The following is an 11,827-nucleotide window of genomic DNA, read 5'->3' as shown; positions in this document are numbered from 1 at the left end:
TTTCCCTATGCATCTCTTCCATTCGTTTGTTCCTGTTTTATATCCTTTTATAATAAACTGTTAATCTATTAAGTAAAGTGTTTCTCTGAGTTCTGAGTCACTCTGCAAATTAATTGAACCTGAGGAGGAGGTTGTGAGACCCTCATCTATGCACATACTATTTTTCTTTTGTGTGGCTGAATCTGGCTTGTAGGAAATACTGACATTAGCCTTGTCTTGTGACTACCAGAAATGCAGGCATCTCTCTCAGGCTGTCACAGCCCACCTTAGCTTTTGTCTTCCTCTGCAGATTACAGGGAAATCACTTAAACCACCCTTCTGAGTTTGAAGTAAGGAGGCAGCAGACCCCACCTTTCTGTAGTGCTCACAGATTGCAAGAGCTCTTATCAAAGAGTTCTCATCAATAAATTTTTCTTTCTCCCAAATCTGCCTATTTTCTATCCGCATTAAACTTAGAAGTCTAGTAGTTGTGAAAATAGTTCTTTTGAAAATTTCCAAGAAATAGTTTTCCCCCCCTCACCTTTGAATATAACTTTTATTGTGTTCATAGTTTTATATATATTTACAATAAATACACAATTATATTACTTGTAAATGATTAAAACTTACCTGAAGATAGAGGATAAGCAGCAGATTAGAAACATGATATTTTGAAGTTTCTTCTCTCATGTTCACAGAAAATCACTAAACATCCTGAAGAATGTTTTGCTGGATAAAACTAGGCTTTAGAAATAAAATGCAGGGTGACAGGTAAATACCTGAGTCAAATTTTTAAATGTAATTCGATTATTATATTCCCTTTGCAATGAATATTTTACCCATGCTTGTTAATCATAAGTAAAATTACAATTAATAATTTGGGAGTTTCACAAGCAGGATATTTTGGGGTTATTTATATCCCAGTAGGGGTTGAGTATTAAGAAAAAAGACAAAACGAGAGGAAAATAAGATTAAATTGATTTAAAGAAAAGACAGTTAAATAAGATGATGAGAATGGTTATAGATTATTAATTATGATAACATGGGGCGGCTTTATAACTCAAGGAATAATGCTTCTGCTTTTGAATAAAACTTCTAATTACATTTCCAAGATTTTTAATTCTTTCTCCATATGATGTTATCATTTATGATTTGTAAATCTTATCACATATGAGTATATATTAGCCTGAGGAATTTGGAATTACAAAACCCTTATTCTCTTATCAATTGTTTTATATTAGAGAAAATGACATTTTGCATTATGCAATATTTCCCAAGTTGCATTTACATGTAAAATTTGTGCTATGAACATGTGTGGGAACCTTTCGTTTATTATTCGAAAGTTCTATGTAATTTTTGAGAGTACATTTTCTAGATGCACCACATGCAGAATTTATATATTTATGGCACAGTGAACTTAACACAAGATTGTTCTTTGAAAATATTTCAAGTTTTTGTTATTGTATTTGAGAGACTAGACAAGTATCTCTTCATAAGGCAGCTCCATCATGCTACTTAACCAGATTCTTTCAGCTACTGAAGTTTAACTTAATTTTTGATAGTTCTCATGTTCCAACTGGAGCAGGTTATCAACTTGACTAAGTAGCATTTACTCTAAATCTGTAAGGCTTCTCTCTAAAACATGTGTCTTCTACATTAATTGTACAAATTCTTACTGAACATTTCTTATGTTCTTGTTTTGGGTAAACAAGGGCCAATGTGACAACTGTTTTCTTAAGGAGTTTTTGTCTAATCAATACAATAATTTATCTAATACCTTACTAATTATAATAAAGTGGGATAAGTTTGTAATAGAGATAAACTCCAACCTTTGGGGGAGCACATGCAAAGAGTGAGAAAAATCTCCTATTGTTATATATGAATAATATTTATGACAAACTGTATATGATAATAGTTACTTACCAATCTGAGGATGGTTTCCCCTCAGATACATACCTGTAAATAACCAAACTTTGTTTCATAGATGTGTATGTTGATTTATGAGCTTACTTAGGGATTTATGCCCTAAGTAAACCAGTAAAAATTATTTGACTCATAATGTACCTTCGATAGAATGAAAATAATGATTTCAATAGTACCAATTAATAGAAATAAAGTAAAATCAAATAATTGATTTAAATAAATGTAAATATGTTTATCTTGAATGCTAGCAAGTAACATATTAAAAAGTTTAAAGGGAGAAGGATGGTAAGGGAAATATAATTTAAAAAGCAAACGTGTAAAATGACAGTGTAAAATAGTGTGTAAGTGTGTAGGCTCTGGAGACATATTCTTTCGCTTTGAATTCCATCCCTATAACCTATTATCTTTGTGACTTTGGATAATTATTTTATATTCCTGTCTTTCTGGTTCTTGTGAAATGAAGAAGATATTAGGTTGAACTACATGAAATTGTTGCATTTAGCTATTTTATTTCTTTAGCTTTTTTGAGGTATAAGTGATTTCCAATAACTACACACACTGAAAGTATGCAATTTGATTAATTTTCATAAATACATGTATACCTAAGAAACCATTGCCATAATCAAGATACAAATATAGTAGTCATTCGAAAAAATTTTCATGTGTCCTTTTAAATTTCACGTCTTCCTACCTCCCATCTCCAGCAAAGTACTGATTTTGCTCTCTATATCTATGGATTGGTTTGCCTTTTCAGGATTTTTTTTTTTTTTAATGAATAGATTCATTGTATTATGTACCCTTTGGTCTCACTTTTTTCATTTAGCATAATTTTCATATTCATGTTTTGCTTGTATCAGAAGTAATTGCTGACTAGTATTTATTATATGGCTATTCCACAATTTGTTTATTCATTCAACTTTTGGTGGACACTTGGATTGTTTTCTGTTTTAGGTGATTATATACATATAATTGCTATAAACATTTGCATACAGAAAACAATAGAGAAAAACAATTAAACAATTTGTTGTTTATTTGAAATAACCAAAAAAAATTAGGAAAGGGAGAGAGAAGACACAAATCTTTAATAACAGGGTTGATAGCGGTAATGTTACTGCAGATTCCACATACACGATAAGAATAATAAGAGAATATTAACACCCATCTATGAAGAAATCTGGATAATTAAATAGAAAAATTTTGAAAGAAAAAATTATGAAAGCTCACTCAAGAAAACATGGGTAGTCCTATATCTATTAAAGAAATTGCTTTCATAGCAAAAATCAATCAATCAAACAAACAAAAAAAACCCAAAAGGCAAAAATCGAAAACAAAACTTTCCAGAAAAAGAAATTCAATGGCTTCATGAGTGATTTACCAAATATTTGAGAAATAATACCTATTCTACATAAATACTTGTAGAAAACTGAATAGGAAATAGTACTGTACAATGTATTTTTTGAGACTAGTATTACTCTGAAACCTAACCCAAATAAAGACATTACAAGAAAAAAAAAAGACTATGTTAGAACAAAATCTTCTGTGAATCTAAGCACAAACATCCTTAAAGTTAGTGTATTGAATCCAGTAACATAGTAAAAGATTAATGCATCATGAACAAGTAGAGATTATCCCAGTAATATAATATTGGTTCAGATTAAAAAATCAATATATTTACTATAGCATAGACTAAAAAAGAAAAACCATATGATTTCCTTGGTAGGAACATAAAAAGCATTTGGCAAAATTAAAGCTTCTTTGTGATGAAAACTCTCAACCTGATAAAGGATATATATGTAAACTCCAAAGCTAATATCATGCTCAGTAGTGAAAGACTGAAGGTTTTCTCCCTGACATTGAGAATTAGGGAGGCATAGGTGTTCACTTTAACCATATCTATTCAACATGGCACTGAAGGTCTAAAACAATGTGATGTGTAAAAAAATGAAGTAAGATAAATACAGATTGTAAGGGAAGATCTGCGAAATTTATTTCGGGGCAACCTAATTTTCTGAATATTAAAGAATCTACAAAAAGGGTACTGTTAGACAGTTTTAGATTCTTGAACAATTCTCTTGTTTTATCCTAATAATAATAGAATCTACTTCAAAGGTTATGATTAATTGGCATTTTTGAATATGTTAATATACATGTAGCATTTATCTCAGTGTCTGTTTCAGAGGAAGTAATCCACAACTTTGCATTTCATGCTTTTTGTATTGCATAAAATTTGTATATCACCAGCAAAACTTGGAAAAAGTGATACAATGCAATTTAAAAAATTTAAAAAGATATTAATGAGCAGAGAAATAAATATAAGAAATGAAATATTGTGGCAGGTTAAGTGTTAATTTAAAAAAATGACTTCTGCAGGATAACTAAAACCTTAGGCTCTATTTTTCCTAGGAATTGATACTAAAAAATAAACACCCATCGTCATCATATTTATCAATAACCATACCATTTATAACATTTTTAAAACAGATAAAGATGCTAATGAGAAGCACAACAACTTTTGTTATCCTTATCAGATAGAATATTTCTGGACTTTCTTATTAAGGACACAATGCAACTTAGTAACGATAACCCAAGCAATCTTTTATAATAAATGAAATCACAAAATTTTAAGTATATTATATGAGGCTTATATGAGTTTTCATTTTACGAAGTGACTTGGTAAGCTATTTGTACATTGAGTAATAATGTGTATTGAGCAATAATGAGTAGTAATAATGTCAGTGATTATAATTTAGATACCAGACACTGTTATATGTCTTACATATTAATTCATTTACTATCAACAACCATATTTTGATGTAGTTACTATTGTCACTACTGATATACAGAGAGGTTGAGTGATTTGGCTAAGGTCACACAGCTTGTGAATAAGAGAGAGAGAATTCAAAGGATGAGTCTGTCTAGCTCCAAAGTCCACTTGCTATGTATCTTAACTATGCTATTTTAATCTGCACTCGTGGACTTAAGTTTCTTGTGGATTTTCGACTTTATGGTGGGTGGGTTCCCCAAACCCCTGCATTGTTCAAAGGTCAACTGTACTATACTGCCTCACCTTTTCTTCTTTTTTATTGTTTAGTAGGTACCATATAGTGAAACAGCTTTATCATTGTTGATGTTATTGCATGTCTCTAATACTCTCAAATAGACTCATCTATTTGTTCTGGTCATTCAGAATGGGTAAACTTGCTCCTCTGAATTTTCTGTCTTAAGTCCATGTAGGTAAAATTGATGATTCTGATGATGTGAGAGCAAGATAGTGTAATGTTAAGCATACAGAATTTCAAGCTACACTTTTTCATTATGTGTTCTCATTCAACTACTTACTTACTCAGTGACATTTGCCGAGATACACAACCTCTCAAAATTTAATTTTCTTCACTTACAATTTTTGAGATAATAATAAAAACAATCTCAAAAGATTTACATAAATCAAGACGCAGTTAGGAAAGATAGTTGTTAGTTGAGGAAGAGGGAGGAGGTTACTGCTGAAGATAAATAGGAAAAACATTAAAAATATTTTCTGCTCTCTTCCTTGCATCATTCCCCCTGGAATTAAGTAGCTATTTTTGCATCTTTGTTTAGGTGAAAAATAAATTATTTTAAAATGCTAATATTTTATTTTTCAGTTCTTTTCCAAATAATTTCTAAAATAGGTTTCGTAGGGCATTTTATGTAAGATTTTCTATTTGATCGATGCATTGTAATTCCTTTACACTGGAAACAAAAGACATATGACATATGACATAGAATTGTACAAGTAAAGAATTTGTGTCGGAAACATAATGTTAGGCAAGGGATATTTGTAGTAGTAGCTGCAGTAGAAGGAGCAATAGCAATAGTGGCAATTGTCCCATTTGACTGCATTGGGGGTAAGGGCAAGAACAATGTAATTTATCCTTGAGTCTACAGCATCTAGTAGCTTCTTAAAAGGTTCGCTGAATAAATGGGTAAGTTAATTAATGAGTGGACAAAGAAATATTTAAATGAACAACAAATGGCAGAACATTCTTCCATATTTCAGCTGTAGAATACTTTAATTTGAAGAAAAATAGAAATATGGTCCTTTAGTTTTCACTGTCTTCAGGAAAATTACTACTTTTTTTGTCTCAGAGAACTAGAAGTAAGAATAACAGCATTGATGTGCGTATAATCCAAGAGAGGTTAGGGGAAATACAAAATAACTCAATATTGTATTGTTAAAAGGCTCAGAACTATTTTGATTGTGAATTTTATTTTAGAAATGGTCCTTAACATTTTTTTTCTGTGAACTAGTGTTGTATCGCTATTATTTAAAGTTATCATTGACATGTGACTAATTCATAATATATAGTGGCTGCACTTTGTCTTTTCTCAGAATCTACATAGTAAAAAATATACTACTTTTTTTTTTTTTTTTTTTTTGCTTTGTGGTCTTGAATATGTTATCCAAAGGGTAAAAAGAGTTTTAGTATTATACTATTCAAATGCTGTGCATAGTAAAACATTTTCTAATAAGTTATAAAAAGCAGAATGAAATAGTCCTTCTAAGGTAGAATTGAGGGTTACTCTGTTCAAGAAAGTACTTTATCTACTGTTACTGTTTTATTACCAATGACACAAGTAATCAAATATGTGATGAATTTAACCTAAAACCTCTTAATGCTTTTTGTTGTTGTTGTTGTTTTGTTTTATAAAACTAATGCCCAAATACTCTTGTAAAATTCTTATAAAGGCAATAAAATCTGGAAGGCCATTGTCGATGACTGAAAGTTCACAGAGGCAGTAATTTGCTATATGCTGAGATAACCATAGTGGGCACTTCATGTTCATATTTGGAGAAAACCTCTTTAGAGGTTAAAAGATGGTTAGGTAATGGACTTTGTATAAGAAAAAATCAATGAATAACTGTCTCTTAATATTACAGATGGGTAAAAAATGGTGGTTAGTAGAAATCACAAATTCTATAATAATAATCTCTCTGCTAGTTTTTAATAGAGACACTGAAAGAAACCAAAACAAAGAGAAAAGCCTAACAATTTTAAGTGCTTATTTTATAAATCATAGGAAATATTTTCTTTGCTAGAAAGTAACTTAGGCAAAAAAGTAGTGCCACAAAAAGCATGCAGTTTTAAAAAGTTAATCAATATTGTGTGGAGTCACTCAAGAGTCACTTTAGAAGGCAGATTCAAGGATATTGAGACACGTATTTTTTTTCTGGCTTTATTTAAACATAATAGACAATTCGTTGCTCATATATACATTGTACAATTCAATGAGATTTTTTGCAGTTATGCCAGTTTTTTTCAATTATAAAACTTGAAATTTTCATGTTCAAGTCGTCTAAATTAGAAACATTCCATTTAAAAGCTTTCACACTATATGATCTGCTCAATTAAGTTACTTCTCTATCAATCTGTCAGATTTATATACTTCAATCATGCATTTTCCTTCAATCCATCTTTGGCAATCCTCAAACATGACTTAAAAAAAAAAAAACAACCTATTTTAAAGTTTTTAAATGGCAAGGCACATTACTTAAACATTTTTTATTCTATTTATTTATTTACTTATTTCAGTTTCTCAGTTGTACGACATAGTGATCAGAGATCCACATAAGTCTCAAAGCAATCACCCCACTAAATCTAGTACCCCTTACATTATTGACTATCTTTCCCATGCTACACTTTATATCTCCACGTCTTTTCTGGAACTATCCGTTTGTACCTCTTAATCCCTTTGTCTTTTTTTGCCATCCACCCAACCCCCTCCCATCTAGTAGCCCTCAAAATATTCTCAATATCTATGAGTTTATTTCCATTTTTTTTGTTGTTGTTAATTTTATTCTTTGTTTTATTTATTTACTTACTTACTTTTTTTAGGCGAGGCAACCCTTGGTTGACCTGACAGATTGCAAGAACCTTGTCAGTTTACAATTCCTTATTTTTTATTTTTTTTTTATGCCTACAGCACTTGGTCTTTCTAGGTGACCTCCCATCCAAGTACTAACCAGTCCCGACCCCGCTTAGCTTCTGAGATCAGACAGGATTGGGCTTGTTCAGGGTGGCATGATCATAGACTTTTTTGTTCTTTAGATTCCACACGTATGTGAAATCATGAAATATCTTTCTCTACCCAACCCATTTCATTCAGCACAATACCCTCTAGGTTCATCAAGGCAATATCTATTTCCCTACCCTTCCTTTTTAGTCTGTGTGTTGGAGACATGTATTTTTGAAATAGCATTTACTTCCATGACCTAAAGAAAAAAAGTAAACAACAACAATGAAACAACTGGTTATCCATTACAAGTGAGGAATTGTGTTACATATTTAGATATGCATCATTTTAATCCTCACAAAATTCATTTGCTATTGCGTTTCCATGAAACACCACTTAAATGTTTGATGAACAAGAAGGAACTGGGATTTTTGAAAAATTAGATAAGTGGCATACGAATAGATCAGAGAGGTAAATGATAGAAAGGACTTTTACCCTAAGTGGCCAGAGAAAGCTGTTGGAATATTTTAAGAGTTGATATGATTTATGTTTTGACAAAATTACTCTTGATGATGTGCTGAGAATAGATTGAAGACTTGAATCCTTCTATTTGATTAATACAAGTTAGAAATGGTGGTGGTATGTACCAGGTAAAAAGCAGTGGACATGGTAAGAAGGGACTGGCTGTTTTATTTTTTCGCAACAGAGGCAAAAGGAAGTGCTGAAATAGCATATGTAAGCTGTTAAAAGAAGAACTGGAGTTGAGCATGTTGATAAGATTTTATTTGGAGATGGGGTTTTTATTTCTTGAGAAGGAGGAGATTGTGCAAAAAGTAGGTTTAAGGATGGAGAAGAGCAACAGTTCAGTCCAAGTCATGTTGAGTTTCTCCAAGTAGGAAATTGGATCAGATTGGAAGTATCTAGTAGGTAATTGGACCGATTAATCTGCTTGGAATTCAGAGGAGAGTTCGGATTGAAGATATGAATTTGAAATATGGAACAATATACATAAACATAACACATAGATAAGAGTATTTGACTGACTGAACTCATCAAGTAAGTGGTTATAAATATAAAATAGAAGTCAAGAGGCAGAGCCCTGAGGAATTTTAAGGAAGTAAAGAAAAGGTATCAAAGGAGACTGAAGAGAAGACATTGATGTAGGTGGATAATCAGGAGAGAAATTAAATGGTCTCGTAGCCTTGTGAAGAAAATGTTTCAAAGAGAAGATGGTAATCAATGATAGTTAAAGAGAATGCTGGTCATAAAGCAGATAGAAGAAATGATTCTGAGTGAGACGTAAACATTGTCTTGTAAACATTCTGTGTTCAACAATCCTGTATTTCCTTTGACAACTGATATCACTGGTTTAGTGCTATTAACATTTTTTTTTCTTTAAAGTATGACGTATAAATATTTCATCCAATTTTTTGATGAACACTTAATATTAAGTTCTGATTGCATTTTAAGCCGCTAAATGTCAAGTCATTTAGAGACATATTGAGATGACAAAAAATATTTTACTTTATTTGTAAAAGGTATTGAAGGACACTTTTTAAATATTTTTCACAAAGTAAACAGTTCCTCATTTTCAGCTTTTCAAATAAAATATTGCATTATCATATTGTAGGTAGTAAGGTCAATCAGTACATGCTTCTTTAAAATGTTTTATTCTTAGCTTCAAAGAAGACACTAAAAAAAGGTCATGCTTGTCAACTTCATTTATATTCAAGTTGTATGAATTATAAACATTCCACCTTAAAAGCTTTCATATTCTCTGACTTTCTTAATTAAATTACTTCTTATCAATCTGTAAGATTTATATTACTTCAATCATGCCTTTTCCCCTGATTTCATCTTTGGCAATCCTCAAACAGGACTTAAAAATTAAAAAAACAAAACAAAACTTTATTTTAAATTCTTTAAATGGCAAGGTATATTACTTAAACTTTTATTTTTATTATTTGAAAGAGTGCTTAAATTTCTCTTGACAGTACAATTGACGCTTGAATAATACTGGGGTTAGGGACACTGACCCCCTTTAGAGTTGAAAATCCACATACAACTGTTGACTCCCCCAAAACTTAACTACTAAGAGCCTACTATTGACCAGAAGCCTTACAAAACAGTAGCTTAACACATATTTTGTATGATTTTGTATGTTATATGCATCATATACTGTATTCTTACAATAAAGTAAAATAGAGGATAAGAAAATGTTATGAAGAAAATCAAAAGGAAGAGGAAATATGTTTATAGTTCTGTACATATTTATTGAAAAAAAAAATCTGTGTATAAATGGACCCATGCAAGTTCAGACCCATGTTGTTGTTCAAGGGAAATCTAGAGCTTAATTGAGCAATAATCTATGATGTGAGTGAATTCTTAATGTTATGTAAAAAGCCAACAATATTTCTTTAGATCTTCTTCTAAAAATATGCTATAGCCTGTTTTAAAATTTTGATTTAGATAAGTAAAAATGTCTGTTACATAATCTTGTTTGCAGCACCTTCTTTGCTTGTTTGGACCTAAGACAAGAGTGCTTTATCTTTTGCTTGCTTTCATTGTCAAAATTGTAGAAAGAGCTAATCCAGATATCATTAACTGTTTAGGGTCCAGGCTTCATTGGTGACAAAAATTTTTTGCTTGATTAAACTTTAGTTAGGCTCTTGAATCTTTTCCTAGACTCATCTGTGCTCTTCCTTGTAAAATCCAGTTTTAGCCAGAATCTTGCTAAGTCTGTTTAGCAAGAACCTTCCACTGTAAATATCTGATTACCCTTGATATCTGATCCAGTTTCTCATCATCTCTTCAGGAAATTTAGCCAAAATCTCTCCTTAATCCTAATGTTACTTCTTAGTAATTTCCCATCCATTGACCCCCCCTCCCCCACCTTGCTCCTTGGTTATACAGTCCCACTTGTCCATGCCGTATTTGGAATTGAGCACAATCTCTCTTCCCCATTGCAAAATTGGATTGCAGGTGTCCCTATTCCTACTGTGGTATTCCTGAATAAAGTTTACCTTACCATCTTACACACACACACACACACACACACACACACACACCAATGGTCTTGTCTATTTATCAGTGATTAGTGGAGTCAGTGCAACACCTTGCTAGATCAGCAAATGTGTGAGGAGCATGACAATTTTGAATAACAGTTCTCAGTTCACCAAAATTTTTTAAATTAATATTTCTTTCCAGTTAAAGGAGGGAAAAAAGAAGTAAAGAATCAAATGTTCTGTGGTAGTTCCAGAACTGATAGCTAAATTCTGGATTTCCATGCAAGCATAAGACTGATATTTCTTTACTTGCTTGCACACTAGAGTTTAGAGCTCCAGAAGGCAGGTGCAAGTATGATAGACTTCCATAGCAGTAATAGAAAAATGATTGCTTGAGTTTGCCAATATAGTCAGATGGCCAACTGTGAACAAATTCTAACCAGCAGCTTAGCTCATAAAGAGTATTTCTGGAGTATTGTTATTTTTTATTGTTAAATCTAAAAAAAAAAAAAAATTACTGCATTTAGAGGCAATGGTTAGTGGTTTCGCTTCTGTTTGCAGTAACCAGTAGGGAAAAGTTCAGATCAGCTCTTTTATATACATGCTAAGAGAAGCTGATGCAGCTGTTGATTCTACTGTGATTTAAAAGAGAATTGGTTATTCAAGCCCTTGGATGTATACCAGGAGGCACCATAATGTAGAGATTAAGGGGAAGTGCTCAATAATCACAAGGTCTTGATATGAATTATCACTTCTGACATTGGTCTATCACAAAACCTCTCTGTACCATGAGTTGTTCATGTATAGATGAGAGTGATAACTAAAATGGCATGTGATGGTATGAAGATTAAATGATGTATGTGTGGTGCTTGGAACAGTTTCTGGAATATTGTATATACCCAATAGATGTAAATTATCACTATATAAAG

This window comes from Rousettus aegyptiacus, unplaced genomic scaffold, assembly GCF_014176215.1.
Source record: "Rousettus aegyptiacus isolate mRouAeg1 unplaced genomic scaffold, mRouAeg1.p scaffold_m13_p_2, whole genome shotgun sequence".
Lineage (NCBI taxonomy): Eukaryota > Metazoa > Chordata > Mammalia > Chiroptera > Pteropodidae > Rousettus > Rousettus aegyptiacus.
This window is presented reverse-complemented; position numbering follows the sequence as displayed.